This window comes from Henckelia pumila, chromosome 3, assembly GCF_033568475.1.
Source record: "Henckelia pumila isolate YLH828 chromosome 3, ASM3356847v2, whole genome shotgun sequence".
Taxonomy (NCBI): Eukaryota; Viridiplantae; Streptophyta; class Magnoliopsida; order Lamiales; family Gesneriaceae; genus Henckelia; species Henckelia pumila.
In genome coordinates this window covers 88,138,609-88,153,478 of record NC_133122.1, presented here as the reverse complement: position 1 = coordinate 88,153,478, position 14,870 = coordinate 88,138,609, and the positions used below count along the sequence as shown (strand labels likewise).

General features: G+C 34.7%; 1 pseudogene; it reads left to right on the top strand.

Annotated features, from left to right (window-relative positions):
* The first annotated feature begins 1,905 nt into the window (after positions 1–1,905).
* LOC140893315 (probable calcium-binding protein CML44) lies at positions 1,906–2,559 on the top strand (annotated as a pseudogene).
* Positions 2,560–14,870: the final 12,311 nt, after the last annotated feature.

Here is a 14,870-nt window from a genome sequence, read left to right as displayed (position 1 = left end):
GAAGGAGGAGAGGTCATTGAGAGGCTATTGTGATGCCCTATCCCTCATAGTTGTTATAGCTAGGGATTCATTCTACAAGTCATACTTGAGCAAGTTTGAATAGGATTGTCGATTCGGGTGAGTTGGATTGACGCAAGATATTAGTTTAAAACTCTCTTGATCCGATCCGACCTGACCTGAACTTGAACCAACCCGAACAACAAACCAACTAACCTGAACCAACATGATTTGATTTTTTATTTTTTATATTTTTGAACAGAGTAATTAAATAAAAACTCAAAACACTCAGTAATAATAGTGATATTTTAATTGAAACGCATAATAACAAAATTTTGTTTATATATATAGTTTTAATTTAAAAGTCTAATGGTAGAACATTAGAATATAATTACTAAAAAAATGTTTTTAAAAATCAAATTTTTACAAAACATAAATATTAAATGAATAAATCATATTATATCAATATACAATAATATTTTTTCAAACAGACAATATATTTCGTATTCAATATAAAAATAAAAATTTCAAGATCAATTGAATTGACCTGAATTCAAATAGTTTTTTGGGTTAACATTCAGATACAACTTGATTGGACTCGAATCCATAAAATTCCTTACCCTAACCCAATATCTTTCAAATCGAATCAAATTGAGTGGGTAAGTCGGATCTAGGGATGTCAACGGGGCGGGTTTGGCTAAACTTGAGACCCGCCCCTTCACCCTTTGGCCCCGCTCCGCGAACTCGGCGGGTCCAATCCGGTTAGACCCGTTAGACCTGCCAGAAATTAAATAATTTTTAATTTATTAAATTAAAAAATTTAAAAATTTAAAAATTAACAAAAATCATTAAATTTAATTTCAAATATATATCGACAACATTTTTTAAGATAAACAAATATTCTTACAAGTTAAAATTTATTAATTTGTAATTAATTAATAATTATTAGCCAAAAAAATATTATAATGATACATTTTTATACTAAACTTATTATGATAAAATAAATTCATTTCAATCCAATAATATTATATACTCAAATTATGAATAAAATATTAATTATTTAGTATAAAAATATAATTATATGTTATTAATGTTACATATATATTTTATATTTATATATATACATGTATATTTTAAATTTATATATATATAAATACTTTGGTCGGGCGGGTCCGGGGCGGGTTTGGCCAAACCTGAGACCCGCCCCGAACCCACTTGTGGACCCGCTTTGGCGGGTCTAAACCATTCCCGTTGGAGCGGGTTTCATGCGTGTCGGATTTAGACCCGACCCATTGTCATCCTAGTCGGATCTATTCTTGACACCCTTGGCCTGAACACGGGGCATGATAACCGAATTACCAAACTTTTTTACAACATAATTGACCAAAACTCAAATGTAAATTCATTTTTTTATTATTATTATTTTTTTAAATCTTTTTTGCCCAAATTTACTTTGACAGAATCTTGTCATGCTTGTGAGTCTGTGACACAAAGAAAAAAACTAAATCTTGGTTAGGTGTGCGAGGACTTGTATTTTCAGAATTCAGTTTACATTAATAATAATAATAATAATAATAATAATAATAATAATAATAATAATAATAATAATAATAATAATAATAATAATAATAATAACCTATACATCCCAAATATTATTCAAAAATCAAACGTGAAATTTGCGTCACTTCTTCCAGGAAACTTCCTGCAAGCTTCGTGATATGGAGCCATCGTTCTCATATAATAGGAAACACGTACGGGCAAGTACAACAACTTAGAAAATATTACGTGCTTAATTATGTATAAATTTTAATTTCTTTGAAGTACAAACTCAAATGAAATTCTCAACTCCTCCTATATATATAGCATGCTCTACGTACCCTTTTCCACTACAAAAAAAAAAAAAAAAAATGGATGATCGATTGTGAGCACAACATTCAAAATCCAAGTCCATTTATTTAAATTCTTTTTTATGATTTGGTAATATATATATACAAGTTTAATTTACATGTATATATATTCCAAAAAAAAATTATGTCTCCTCTAAATACGGCTTACTTGCACCGAATCTTCAATGAGCTTGATAAAAATGGAGATGGGCTTGTGAGTTTGGATGAACTAATGTGGCTGCTAGAGAAAATCAGCGTTCCTGCTAAACGAAACGAGCTCGAGCTTCTGGTGGGCGACAAGTGCTTGGACTACATCAATTTCTTTTTCTTTTACCAAACTTTGATCAAGAGAAACACGGTCGTCCAAGAAGAATATTGTTCGATCGACGACGACGTCTCGGAGATGGATCTTCGGAAGGCTTTCCGGGTGTTCGATCTGAACGGAGATGGCCGGATTCATTTCATGTGACGAACTTCGACTTGCTTTGTCATGATTAGGATTGTGGGATGAACGTTGTGGGCAAGATTGCAAGCGTATGATCGATGTGTACGATACGAATTCGGATGGATTTCTTGATTTCGAGGAGTTTAAGGATATGATGCTGCTGAAGGATATATGATCGATCGGTCCTAGCTAGATCAACGAAGCATCTCATTCCTTGGAAATTTTAGTTAAATTTTGGGGGTTTTATCTCGTTTTATTTTCATTTTTGTAAAGATTATATATAAGTGGTTAATTTGATATATATATAGTATACATGTATGATGTTAGAAAGTGAAAGGATAATTATTCCTTGATATCTTTCCATGTTTTGAAAGATTGTATTAATGTGTTTTGCCTTTCTAGGATTGATAGTTAATATTGTATTTCTTATCTATATGCTTGATATATTTTAAACTAGGAATAGTTTTGATTTGAATTGAGATAATATAATATTCCTAGATTTAAAATATAGTTTCTTGGACTTGAAGTTTACATCTTTTTAAATATCTTATTGGTTGAGATATTTTAAATAGAAATTGTTTTATATTGGATTTTAGAATCATATATTCCTATATTTTAAAGAGCTTAAATATTTCTATATTTACTTGATTATTTTGTAGAAGATATTACGTACTTATCATAATATATCTCTATCTCCTAACTTATTTTTGTTTTCTTATCATTGCAGATTCAAGTTTGAATTAAGGAAACAAGATCCAGACTCTTTTTGGAGATAAGGATTGTTCACGCTTAAATAGAAGAAGAGCGTAGAGATTCAGACGGCTTGGTGAGAAACGATAGAGAGCGCAGAAAAGAGAGATCAAGCCGTAGATGAGAATTTGAGCGTACAAAATTAAAGAGAGAGACGAGAGAGCTTAAGTGTAGAAGACAAGGAACTCGACTTTCTGGAGTGCTTTCAGGTTGAAGAGTCCTTGTCTATTTGTTGAAGTTATTTTCTGTAGATGCCGTGAAGAGTTTGAGAGCATGTTGATTGAGGATTGAAGATCGAAGATTGAAAGCCTTTTTGCTCTCGTGTTTTGGCATCTAGGGCCAACTCTATTCTCTTGATTTTTTTGTCTACCTTCAGAAGACTTTTAGGAGTTGGTTCATTTGTTTTATTCTTTATTTTCTCACATGTTTTGAGAAAATTAATTTTTACAATAATTCACTAGTTTTAGGGTTTGTAAAACTCTTTGATTATTTTCTAGTGAAAGTTTTGTCATGAGGCGCTGCAAGAGTATTTTATACTCTTGCTTAAATATTTGAGTCTGATTTGTTTGGTTGCTTATCTATTTTATTCATGCTTTCAAAAATTCTGATGCATGGTAATCAAAGTGTTATTGAAGATGTTGTCAACACCTAGTGACAACATCTGAATATATCTGTATGCGCAACCTTTTATTACTTTAGTACTTGTGCATATTTACTCTTGAGTATTTTTACTGTTAGTTTGCTGTTACTATTCACGTTTTAATATTTTCGCTGCATGTTGAGTAGGATGTTGTCAACACCTAGTGACAACATCTGATTCTGGTAATTTTTATGAACCATGATATCCCTTACAAGTGGTATCAGAGCCTACTCTTGATACACTAAGAGCTGATTCTGGATTATTTTTTCAGGAATATTATGGATTCAACAACAGCAAACTCATTCTTCAAACCTCAAGAAGTCTTTGAATCGGATTTGGGAGATGACTCGTTGTCACTCATCACAAAGAAGTTTGGTGATTATCTGAAGAAGATGAGGGAGACAAAGAAGACCGATCAGAAACTCAAATCTCCACTTTTTCCGGCTGCTAACAAAACTCTGAAAATAGGCGGGTCTGATCAATCATCAAGGAAGTTTCCCGATCCTCAAAAGCCTCGACTTATGCTGGAAGGAGAGAAAGAGCCTACTGCAAAGAAGATTGACACGGTGTATTGTCATGAATGTCAAGGCTATGGTCATTATGCCATTGAATGTGCAAACATGCTTCGAAAAGGGATGAAAACATCTTTGAGTGGTGAAGATTCTGAAGAAGATAAAGAACGGAATGAAGAAAAAAGCCACACATCCCTGACAGCTTTAATGGAAAGAAAGAAGCTGATGCAAGTCAATCCTTTAGGTGTTACCACAAGTGTTGCCACACCTGGCCGCAACATCTCCCAAAGGTCAGTATGTTTAAATTCTTTTACTTCTGATAATGTGAATAATTCTGATGCAGGTGATGAAAGAATGTCTCTGGAAGATGTGCGAATGCAATATGAAGAGTTATATGCTGACTGGGTTGAACGAAATAAGAAGAACACTTTTCTTTCAAGAGAAAATTCTGATTTGAAGGCTGATATATCAAGACTTGAAGTTATGCTGAGTAAGAAGAATCTGGAATTAAGTCAGGTTAAGGATGAACTCATGAAAGCTAAGGCTACATTGGCTAAATTCAATTCAAGTACAACCAAGCTTGATTCTTTGCTCATGATGGGAAGAGATGGTAAGGCTGGACTAGGTTTTGAAAATAGTAAATTTGAGGTTGGTGAATGTTCAAAAGCTCCTGTATTTGTCAAAAAAAATAGCTGTCCAGGAAGCTTAACAGAAAAGGTCACAACAACCGATCCTCCAAAATCAAAGCCACAGCCTACTGCCCCTTCAAAGTATAGAAGGAAACATAAGTATATTTGTCACTACTGTCATAGACCTGGTCACATTAAACCATATTGTTTTAAGTTACAGGAAGACTACAGACATAGATCTGCACCGAAGGTATTGCCTAAGGTGTTGCCAACACCCTCCCACAACATCTCTAGGAACAGATCTACTGTAAGAAAGGTTTGGGTACCAAAGGCTGATATTCATTGTTATATGATTTATACTGCTTTGAAAACTAATGTTTTAGGTACTTGGTACTTTGATAGTGGAAGCTCACATCATATGACAGGTTCTATGAAGTTTCTCTCTGATTATGTTGAACAGAAGAGTGAGAAAGTGACATATGGAGAAGCAACAAAGGGAAATATTGTAGGAAAAGGCACACTGGATGTTGCTGGTTTGCCTAAGCTTCGCAACGTGCTTCATGTTGAAGAATTAACTTCAAATTTAATAAGCATTAGTCAGCTTTGTGATGACAACTTGCATGTGCAATTTGATAAGAAATTATGCAAAATTTTTGATAGCTCTAACATGTGTTTGATGACAGGTATGAGGTCGTTTGATAATTTCTATCAACTTGGAGAGGAGATGGCATGTAGAAATTCAAAGGTAGATGAATTTAACCTATGACATCAAAAGTTGGGTCATGCAAACTTCAAGACTTTGAAGAATTTAAGTAAGTTTGATGCTGTTAGAGGTATGAATAATTTAAAATCTGGAATTTCATTTGTTTGTGAGGCATGTCAAAAAGAAGCAAACCAAGGTGTTGCACCAGATGTTGCCAACATCTGAGACAACACTCTGTCTTCAGCTTGTATATATGGACTCAATGGGTCCAATGGATGTGGAAAGCTGTGGAGGTAAGAAATATTCTGTTGTTTGTGTAGATGATTTTTCACTACATACTTGGGTAAGTTTTTTTAGAGAAAGATCAGATACATTTGATGTTTTTAAGAATTTGCTCACTAGGATTGTGAATCTTCAAAACTTGAAGGTGACCAGAATTCTCACTAATTATGATCTGAAGAAGAAAACTGTCGAAGATGAAATTTATGATCTGTTTGAAAATTTTGGAAATTTAGATGTTGTCCAAGGTGTTACAAAACCTGTGACAACACCTCCTACAGAATCTCCAGAAACAAAATTTTGAACAATTCACTGCTGAAAATAAGGATGAAGACAGTGAGGTCATTGGAGATGTGCATGGAGATATGAAAACCCGAAGAAAAGAAAATGTGGATTATCGAAAGATGTCTGGACTAATTTGCATGAGTTCCACGTTTTCACAGGTAAGATTTTCATGCTTTGTGTCAAACAGTGAACCAAAAAGGTTGGGACTGTATGGATTGTAGCAAGCACCACGTGCATGGTATGGAAGATTAACCAAATACTTGCTCAATCTTGGATTCAAAAGAGGTGAGATTGATAAGACATTGTTTGTGCAAAAGTCTCAAGGTAATATTCTTATTTTCCAAGTTTATATGGATGACATAATCTTATGTGCTTCTTGTGAAAAACTTGTTGATGAATTTGTGAAGTGCATGTCGTCTACTTTTGAGATGAGTATGTTTGGTGAATTGAATTATTTCTTGGGGTTGCAAGTGAAACAAATGCATGGTGGAATTTTTGTGTGTCAAATACAGTATGCTAGAAATCTTTTGAAAAAGTATTTGAATGAAAATTGTAAACACATGCGTACACCAATGAGGCCAAGTGAAAAACTGTCGAGGGAAGATGTTGTCGAAGGTGTTGACAACACCCTCTACTGAAGCATAATTGGAAGTATCTTGTTTTTTTTTGCTACTGGGCTAGATATCATGCTTAGGTGAATGTGTACTCTGATAATTCAAGCGTTATTGATATATGCAAAAATCCAGTACAACACTCTCGAACCAAACACATAGACATTTGACATCACTTCATTAGAGATTTGGTCGAGAAAGGCATGATCTGTATTGAGTTTGTTAGAACTGATAAACAATTAGCTGATATTTTCACCAAAGCATTGTATTTCGAGAGATTTTTCAATCTAAGGAAGTCTCTCAATATGTGTACATTATAGACAGAACTGAAATGTTGTCTGGAGTGTTGCCAACACCCTGCGACAACACCTTTTCATGCATGTGCATCTTTAGGATCATTAGGCATGTTGCATTCATGCATACACTCTGTTTTGTGAAGTGTTTGATACTTTTTAATCATTGAACAGTTTTCACTCAGGATTCTTTGCAAATTATTTTACAGTTTAATGAGGATTAATTGATAAAGAGTTCTGACTAAATCACAAAGTAGTGGAGGGATGTTCGTGTATTCCATGATCCTGTCCCAAGTGAAAAATGATTTCGCAAATTCAGAAACTCAAAATAACAAAATGGTTAAAAGAGATAATCTCAATCATCAAATTTGATTGAAAATCAGAAGAAAATGGAAAAAGCTACCTAAAGGGGTCCATTTGAAGATCGTTCCTTTAGTGTGCAGGCTACCACTTCTGCAAAAATAATGAATTGGATATAATAATTTTTCTGAATCCTGAAGTGTTGCTGGGAGATGTTGCCAACATCGTGGATAACACCTCACTTGTCAACATATTATTTTTGCATGTGATTGCATTTTATTGCATTGTTACACTCTGTTTTTAAACATAATTAGGACATGCATATTTATTTTATGGTGAATATATCTTGCTGAGAAGTTTGAAGTTCGAAATAAGCAAAATTTAGTGATTTGCCCAATCCACTAATATTTCGAATTGTTTTGTGATTGAAAGTGTTTTTAGTGGAGTTTATTTTGATGTGGAGTTTCTTTATGGAAATTTTGTGAAAATCAATTGGCTTGATTTATTGCCTTAATTCGGAAATTTGTTGTCATAATGATTTCAAACTCCATTTTACGTTGGCAATTGTTATTGTTGGGGAACGTTAACTGCGACCGAGTGATTACTAGGTGAAGGGTTTGTTTTTTAGATTTGATCTTATCATCAGAATATTTTATAGTCTTGTTACTCTTTGCTCACCCTCACCACATTATCACTTCTACAGAATTTTGTCGGTCCTTGCATTATTGTCAAATTCTTCTCTTCTTATTCTAACTGTTCAAAATTTTATGACAGAGAATAATTTTGTTTCACTGATATTCAAACAGAGATGAGCTACAAAGAAGATGTTGAGCCGGATGTTGACAACACCTCTGACAACACCTTAGAGGATGATTTTTTTAAAATTGAGATATTTGATGGTCATTGTTACTACTGCTGATCCATCTTTGATGGTCATTGTTACTGCTACTGTTCCATCTTTGATGGTAATTTTTACTGCTGCTAATCCATCCCTTGCATTCTCCGATGAAGACTCTAAGGAATTTTCCTCTGAAGCTGATGTTGCATCAGATGCTGCTGACATTCCTGTTGACATCTTAGATGAAGAGTATTTGAATATGGTAGAATTTTTCAAAATTCGGAATTTGCTGGCTACTGTCACTGTTATTACACCTTTCTTTAGGAAGTCGGTGTTGCTGTTTTTGCGGAAGATGTTTTTGCAGGTGTTGCTGACACCCTGGACAACACCTTAGATGAAAAATACCGAGTAAGCCAATCCTATTCCTCTGTTTTTTTTTTTACTGAGAATGCTGCAAACGATTGGCAACACTATGCCAATTGTGACTTTTTTGAGGACCACATCATTGATTTGGAAGCATATGTCGCTCAAAATCTGGTAAGAATTTTCCAACTCAGGAATATGCTCTCTATTGTGACATATGCTACTCCTTACTGTAGACCTATGGTCTTGGAATTCTACTGAAATTTGACTAAAGCTGTGCCGAACCTTCTTTCGCAAAATTTGGGAAAATTCATGTGAGGGTTCATATTTTTCGAGTTTAGTCCTATTATGATTAATGGATTTTTTAACTCACTCGAGGTGGAAGAAGATGTGCAGCCTGATCTGATAAGATAGCTTATGTTCTTTACAAGACTGCAATCAAGATTTGGACTCCGTTCACAAATTCCACGTTTGTCACCAATCATCAAGATGGTGTGATGTTTGCTATAGGAACTAGAGCATCTTTGAACTTTGGAAAGCTTGTGTTTTACTACAGTTATGCAATATGCAAACTGTGGGTTGATATCTTACATGCTCCTGTTTCCTTCTTTGATATTTGTTGTGCTAGTATCTCAATATTTTGAAAAAGATGATGATATATAAGCCTTTATCTGCTGTTGTTGAGGTACTGAATCTTGCTCCTGCATTACTTAGAGGTAACATGAAATTGGACCTACCTTGGTTAGAAACAGGTGCTGCTGCAGATGCTGTGGCAGATGTTGCCAACACCTCCCCTGCCACTGCCATATTTGTTCCTCCTACTTCAACAACGGGATTCTATCTTTATTCAATCCCAGATGCTGCATGTTGAATAAAAGATTTTACAAGCAAAAGAAGACATTGCTTACTATGAATCTCTTATGTCTTAATATCAAATTTTTCTTGGTGTAGGTACCTCTTCTGGAAAAAAAGGGGGAGAAGATTTTGAATCTGGTGGCTCTAGCTCTGATGGAGAAGATAGTGACTCTGGATCTGATGGAGAAGAGACTAGTTCTGGAAAAGCAAATAATGGATCGTCACAGAGCAATAAGTTTTTAGTTTTTTGTGGTTTAAGTTTATTTTGCTCTGCTCTGATTTGTATTTATGTTTTTGCTCTGATCTGGTTCTAATCAATGTTAGCTTTGATTATGACTCTCTGATTTGTTCTAAGTTTTTTCTTCCATGACCTAAGTATTGTGAGGAGATGTTGGGAACATCCTCGACAACATCTGTGCTTAGACTAAGGGGGAGAATGTATTTTCGTATTTAGGGAGAGAATTGCTATTCAGAGGAGTTGTGATGTGTACTGAATTGATTAAATGTGTTTTGTGATTCACTTTTGAACAGGTATTAAGTATTTTTTGATATCGCTAAGTGTTGTGTTCAGATGTTGCCAACATCCTTGACAACACTCAGATTTGAAAGAACAAATTTAGGGGGAGAACTTATTTGAGAAGTTTGAACTCAGGGGGAGTTCTGAGAATTAATATTCAAGGGGACTTGCTGAATTGGTTTTAGTTGTTTTGTCCAAAAAAACAAAAAGGGGGAGATTGAAAGGATAATTATTCCTTGATATCTTTCCATATTTTGAAAGATTGTATTAATGTGTTTTGCCTTTCTAGGATTGATAGTTAATATTGTGTTTCTTATCTATATGCTTGATATATTTTAAACTAGGAATAGTTTTGATTTGAATTGAGATAATATAATATTCCTAGATTTAAAATATGGTTTCTTGGACTTGAAGTTTAGATCTTTTTAAATATCTTATTGGTTGAGATATTTTAAATAGGAATTGTTTTATATTGGATTTTTGAATGATATATTCCTATATTTTAAAGAGCTTAAATATTTCTATATTTACTTGATTATTTTGTAGGAGATATTACGTACTTATCATAATATATCTCTATCTCTTAACTTATCTTTGTTTCCTTATCATTGCAGATTCAAGTTTGAATTAAGAAAACAAGATCAAGACTCTTTTTGGAGATAAGGATTGTTCACGCTTAAATAGAAGAAGAGCGTAGAGATTCAGACGGCTTGGTGAGAAACGATAGAGAGCGCAGAAAAGAGAGATCAAGCCGTAGATGAGAATTTGAGCGTACAAAATAAAAAAGAGAGACGAAAGAGCTTAAGTGTAGAAGACAAGGAACTCGACTTTCTGGAGTGCTTTCACATTGAAGAGTCCTTATCTATTTGTTGAAGTTATTTTCTGTAGATGCCGTGAAGAGTTTGAGAGCATGTTGATTGAGGATTGAAGATCGAAGATTGAAAGCCTTTTTGCTCTCGTGTTTTGGCATCTAGGGCCAACTCTATTCTCTTGATTTTCTTGTCTACCTTCAGTAGACTTTTAGGAGTTGGTTTATTTGTTTTATTCTTTATTTTCTCACATGTTTTGAGAAAATTAATTTTTACAATAATTCACTAGTTTTAGGGTTTGTAAAACTCTTTGATTATTTTCTAGTGAAAGTTTTGCCCTGAGGCGCTGCAAGAGTATTTTATACTCTTGCTTAAATATTTGAGTCTGATTTGTTTGGTTGCTTATCTATTTTATTCATGCTTTCAAAAATTCTGATGCATGGTAATCAATGTGTTATTGAAGATGTTGTCAACACCTAGTGACAACATCTGAATATATTTGTATGCGCAACCTTTTATTACTTTAGTACTTGTGCATATTTACTCTTGAGTATTTTTACTGTTAGTTTGTTGTTACTATTCACATTTTAATATTTTCGCTGCATGTTGAGTAGGATGTTGTCAACACCTAGTGACAACATCTGATTCTGATAATTTTTATGAACCATGATATCCCTTACAGAAAGCATTAATTTATAATATATATCGATGAGAATATTTATATATATGGTGAGAATATTTTGGATTGCTCTTTGAAAAGAAATGGATTCGGAACATAAAAGTTAAAACGTAAAGTGAATCAGCTATAGGATATTAAAAGACTTTCTGGGAACTTTCACGTGTACCACTCAAATAATTTAAGAGTAGAAAAAGATTTGAAAATTGATCAATTAATAACATGAGAAAATTATACATCGATGGGTTTCCTAGAAACTGAAATAGATTCTTTTCCATTTCATAATAATAAATTTGACTTGAGGTTTCTCTTGTGACATTGATTTTCCAGAGTAGGGGTTGATTCTTGTTTGGAGAATAGTACAGAAATTGGTAAGTAATGTAGTTTCCATTTCAATTGGACAAGGAGTAATTCTGGAGTGGTATAGGATCTGTATCAGTCAGAGAGAGTTATATTGATTCAGCGTGGGAATTCCGTGATTCCGAGTGTGGAAACTTGATTTCTATTTGTGGATTCATACCGTGGTAATCAGGTATTATTTATCAGTGCTTGTTAAGTGATGGTGATTCAAAACTGATCGTGGTAAACCAGTTTGTTCATTATGTTGGATTAGTCCAGATCTAACTAGAATTTTGGGTTGCCGTATTAGGATAACCATTATTATCGTTAGGATGTTATTTCTAGTAGTGATATAGAGTAATTTGAGTATGTACTAGGAGGAGAGTATTATTGGAGATTTAAAAATTTTGGGTTAGAATCTCAAGTTGGACAGTTGGAAACTTTTTGTTCTTACTAAGGATGCAAATCATTATTGGATCAGTTGAGTGATACAATGTAGATGTATCTCATTCTTTCGCTTGTTTCGAACTGATATGGTTAGAGTTAGTTGATATCTGGTTGGATATCAAAGGGATCTTGAATAGCCAGATAAATGTATTGGTGTTAACCAATAGCACATGGAGAGGGCTGTTGGGAGTTTAAAATATCATTCGAAGTTGTTGAATGATTAAAGATTTTGATGATTGAGATATCAGCAATGTTTTAACTTGTACTTTGGAAAGTACAAGGATTTAGTATCAGTCTTGGGATACATTAGTTAGATTAATTTTTCTATATGACAAAGTATTTTCTTTACAATCGTTTGTCAGGCATGAAGGTTTCGATAATTGAGATGCATAAGGTTCCGATGGATAGTGGACTTGCAAACAGTAGACAGTTTTCAGGAAGAGGACTTCAGCATTAGCTTGGGTTTCTTGGTAGAGATGTGTGGAGATAGAACCAGGGTTAAGTTCTATGTTTGACTTTGAGTTTTGACGTGATTCAGTAAGGGACAAACCATGCAGGTTTTGGCGGGGTCAGGATTGTCCGAAGCTATTTCGACCAGATGTTTTGGTTTAGATCAGAACTATCAGTGAATGTGATAAATTTGGTGTGTGTTACAATCTCAGGAATAGCCCTTGATTTCGGGGACAAATTTTTTTTTTTTGGGGGGGGGGGGGGGGGTGGGGGAATGTAGTGACACGAATCCAGAATTTATAACTAATTGGAGATTAATATAGTAATCATATTTAGAGTGGGTAAAACATGATTAAAGGATTTTCAGATGAGTCTAAAGATTTGAAAATTGGATTCTTTACGTTCGATAATGACTTAGAGGGTTCCACGTCATAGGGTGGATACGAAGATCCGAACTGTAGCACTTCGGAAGCTCTGAAGGAGTTCGGATGGGCAGGAAGATCGGACGATCCGATCTAGGAGATCGGATGATTTGAACTCAACTAGGGACAGTGATATGAATTCTTAATGTATGGAAGGCAAACACGACTATATTAAAATCGTACCCTCAATCCAATAACAAAAGTAATTAAGAAATTTCCCAATCTTGAAAACAAGTAAAGATTTTGGATTATTCACTTCTAGTTTACTTGAAACTAGCAACAAACAATAACGAAGAGAAAATAATTGATCACAATGGGACCTTCAGAAAACCTGTTTCTGACAACCCACGAGGATAATCAATCGACAAATGCCACAAAGTTGAAAACTTTGATGAGTTTGATTTTTGAGCAAGCAAAAAGCTTAATAAAAATTCTAGAGAGAATTTTAATTGATCAATATCAAAAATCTGAATTCTATCTCAATAATAAATGTTTTTGTTGTATTTATAATACAACTACAAATAATAAAAGATATCGCGAAATAACTCAAAAATATATCTAAAGATATGATAATATCTTCCTAAAAGTTTTCTAGTAGGAATAAAAGACTCAAAATAAGAAAATAATACCAAAAATATCAAAAGTCTCGCACACACACAAACATGCCGAACTGTGTGTAAAAAACACGAGGCGCGGGCGCTCAAAAATGACGCGCGGGCGCGCATAGCTCTCTGTCCATCAGGCGCGGGCGCACGTCAGGAAGGCGCGGGCGCGCATGGGCTTCTGTCCATCCTCTTCAAAACTCACACAGATGCGCGCGGGCGCGCGATGGAAGTGGCGCGGGCGCGCGATGGAAGTGGCGCGGGCGCGCATGCCTCTGGGGTCCTGTCACCTATTTTTGTGTTTTCTTTGACATTTTCTCCACTCTCTTGACTTCTTTGGACTTCAATAAGATTGCAACCTTCCCCAAAGTATTCTTCAGACATTCCAATGTTTTCTTGACAATTCATCATCAACGATTGAAGTGCTTCCTTGAACTTCTTATCTCGACCTCTCGTAATTGGTCCTCGAGGCATCTCCAACGGATCCTAAACCATGTGATCAACATCCGAGCTATCCGTAATCGCATCATCCTCCCCTTCTTGAAAAGGATTTGTCCTCAAATCTCGATCATCACCTACATCAAACAACGACAAGTCAGAAACATTAAAAGTAGTACTTACATTATACTCACCTGGCAAGTCTAATTTGTAGGCATTATCATTGATCCGCTCCAAGACTTGGAAAGGTCCATTGCCTCTAGGTAACAACTTAGAATGCCGCTTCTCCGGAAAACACTCCTTCCGCAAATGCAACCAAACCCAATCACCCGGTTCAAATACAACCTTCTTTTTACCTTTATTCGCTTGCTTCGTGTTTTGCAAGTTCTTCTTTTTAATGTTTGCCTTAACCTTTTCATGCAAATTTCGCACAAACTCAGCTTTCTTCTTGCCATCCATATTAACCCTTTCACTCATAGGTAACGACATCAAATCCAACGGAGTCAATGGGTTAAAACCATACACAATTTCAAACGGTGAATACCTCGTAGTAGAATGCACACTATGATTATAAGCAAATTCAATAAATGGCAAACATTCTTCCCAACTCTTCAAATTCTTTTTAATTATAGTACGCAACAAAGTTCCTAACATCCTATTAACAACCTCAGTTTGACCATCCGTTTGAAGATGACATGTAGTCAAAAACAGTAATTTAGTATCAAGCTTGCACCATAATGTTTTCCAAAAGTAGCTCAAGAAACGAGTATCTCTATCAGAAAAA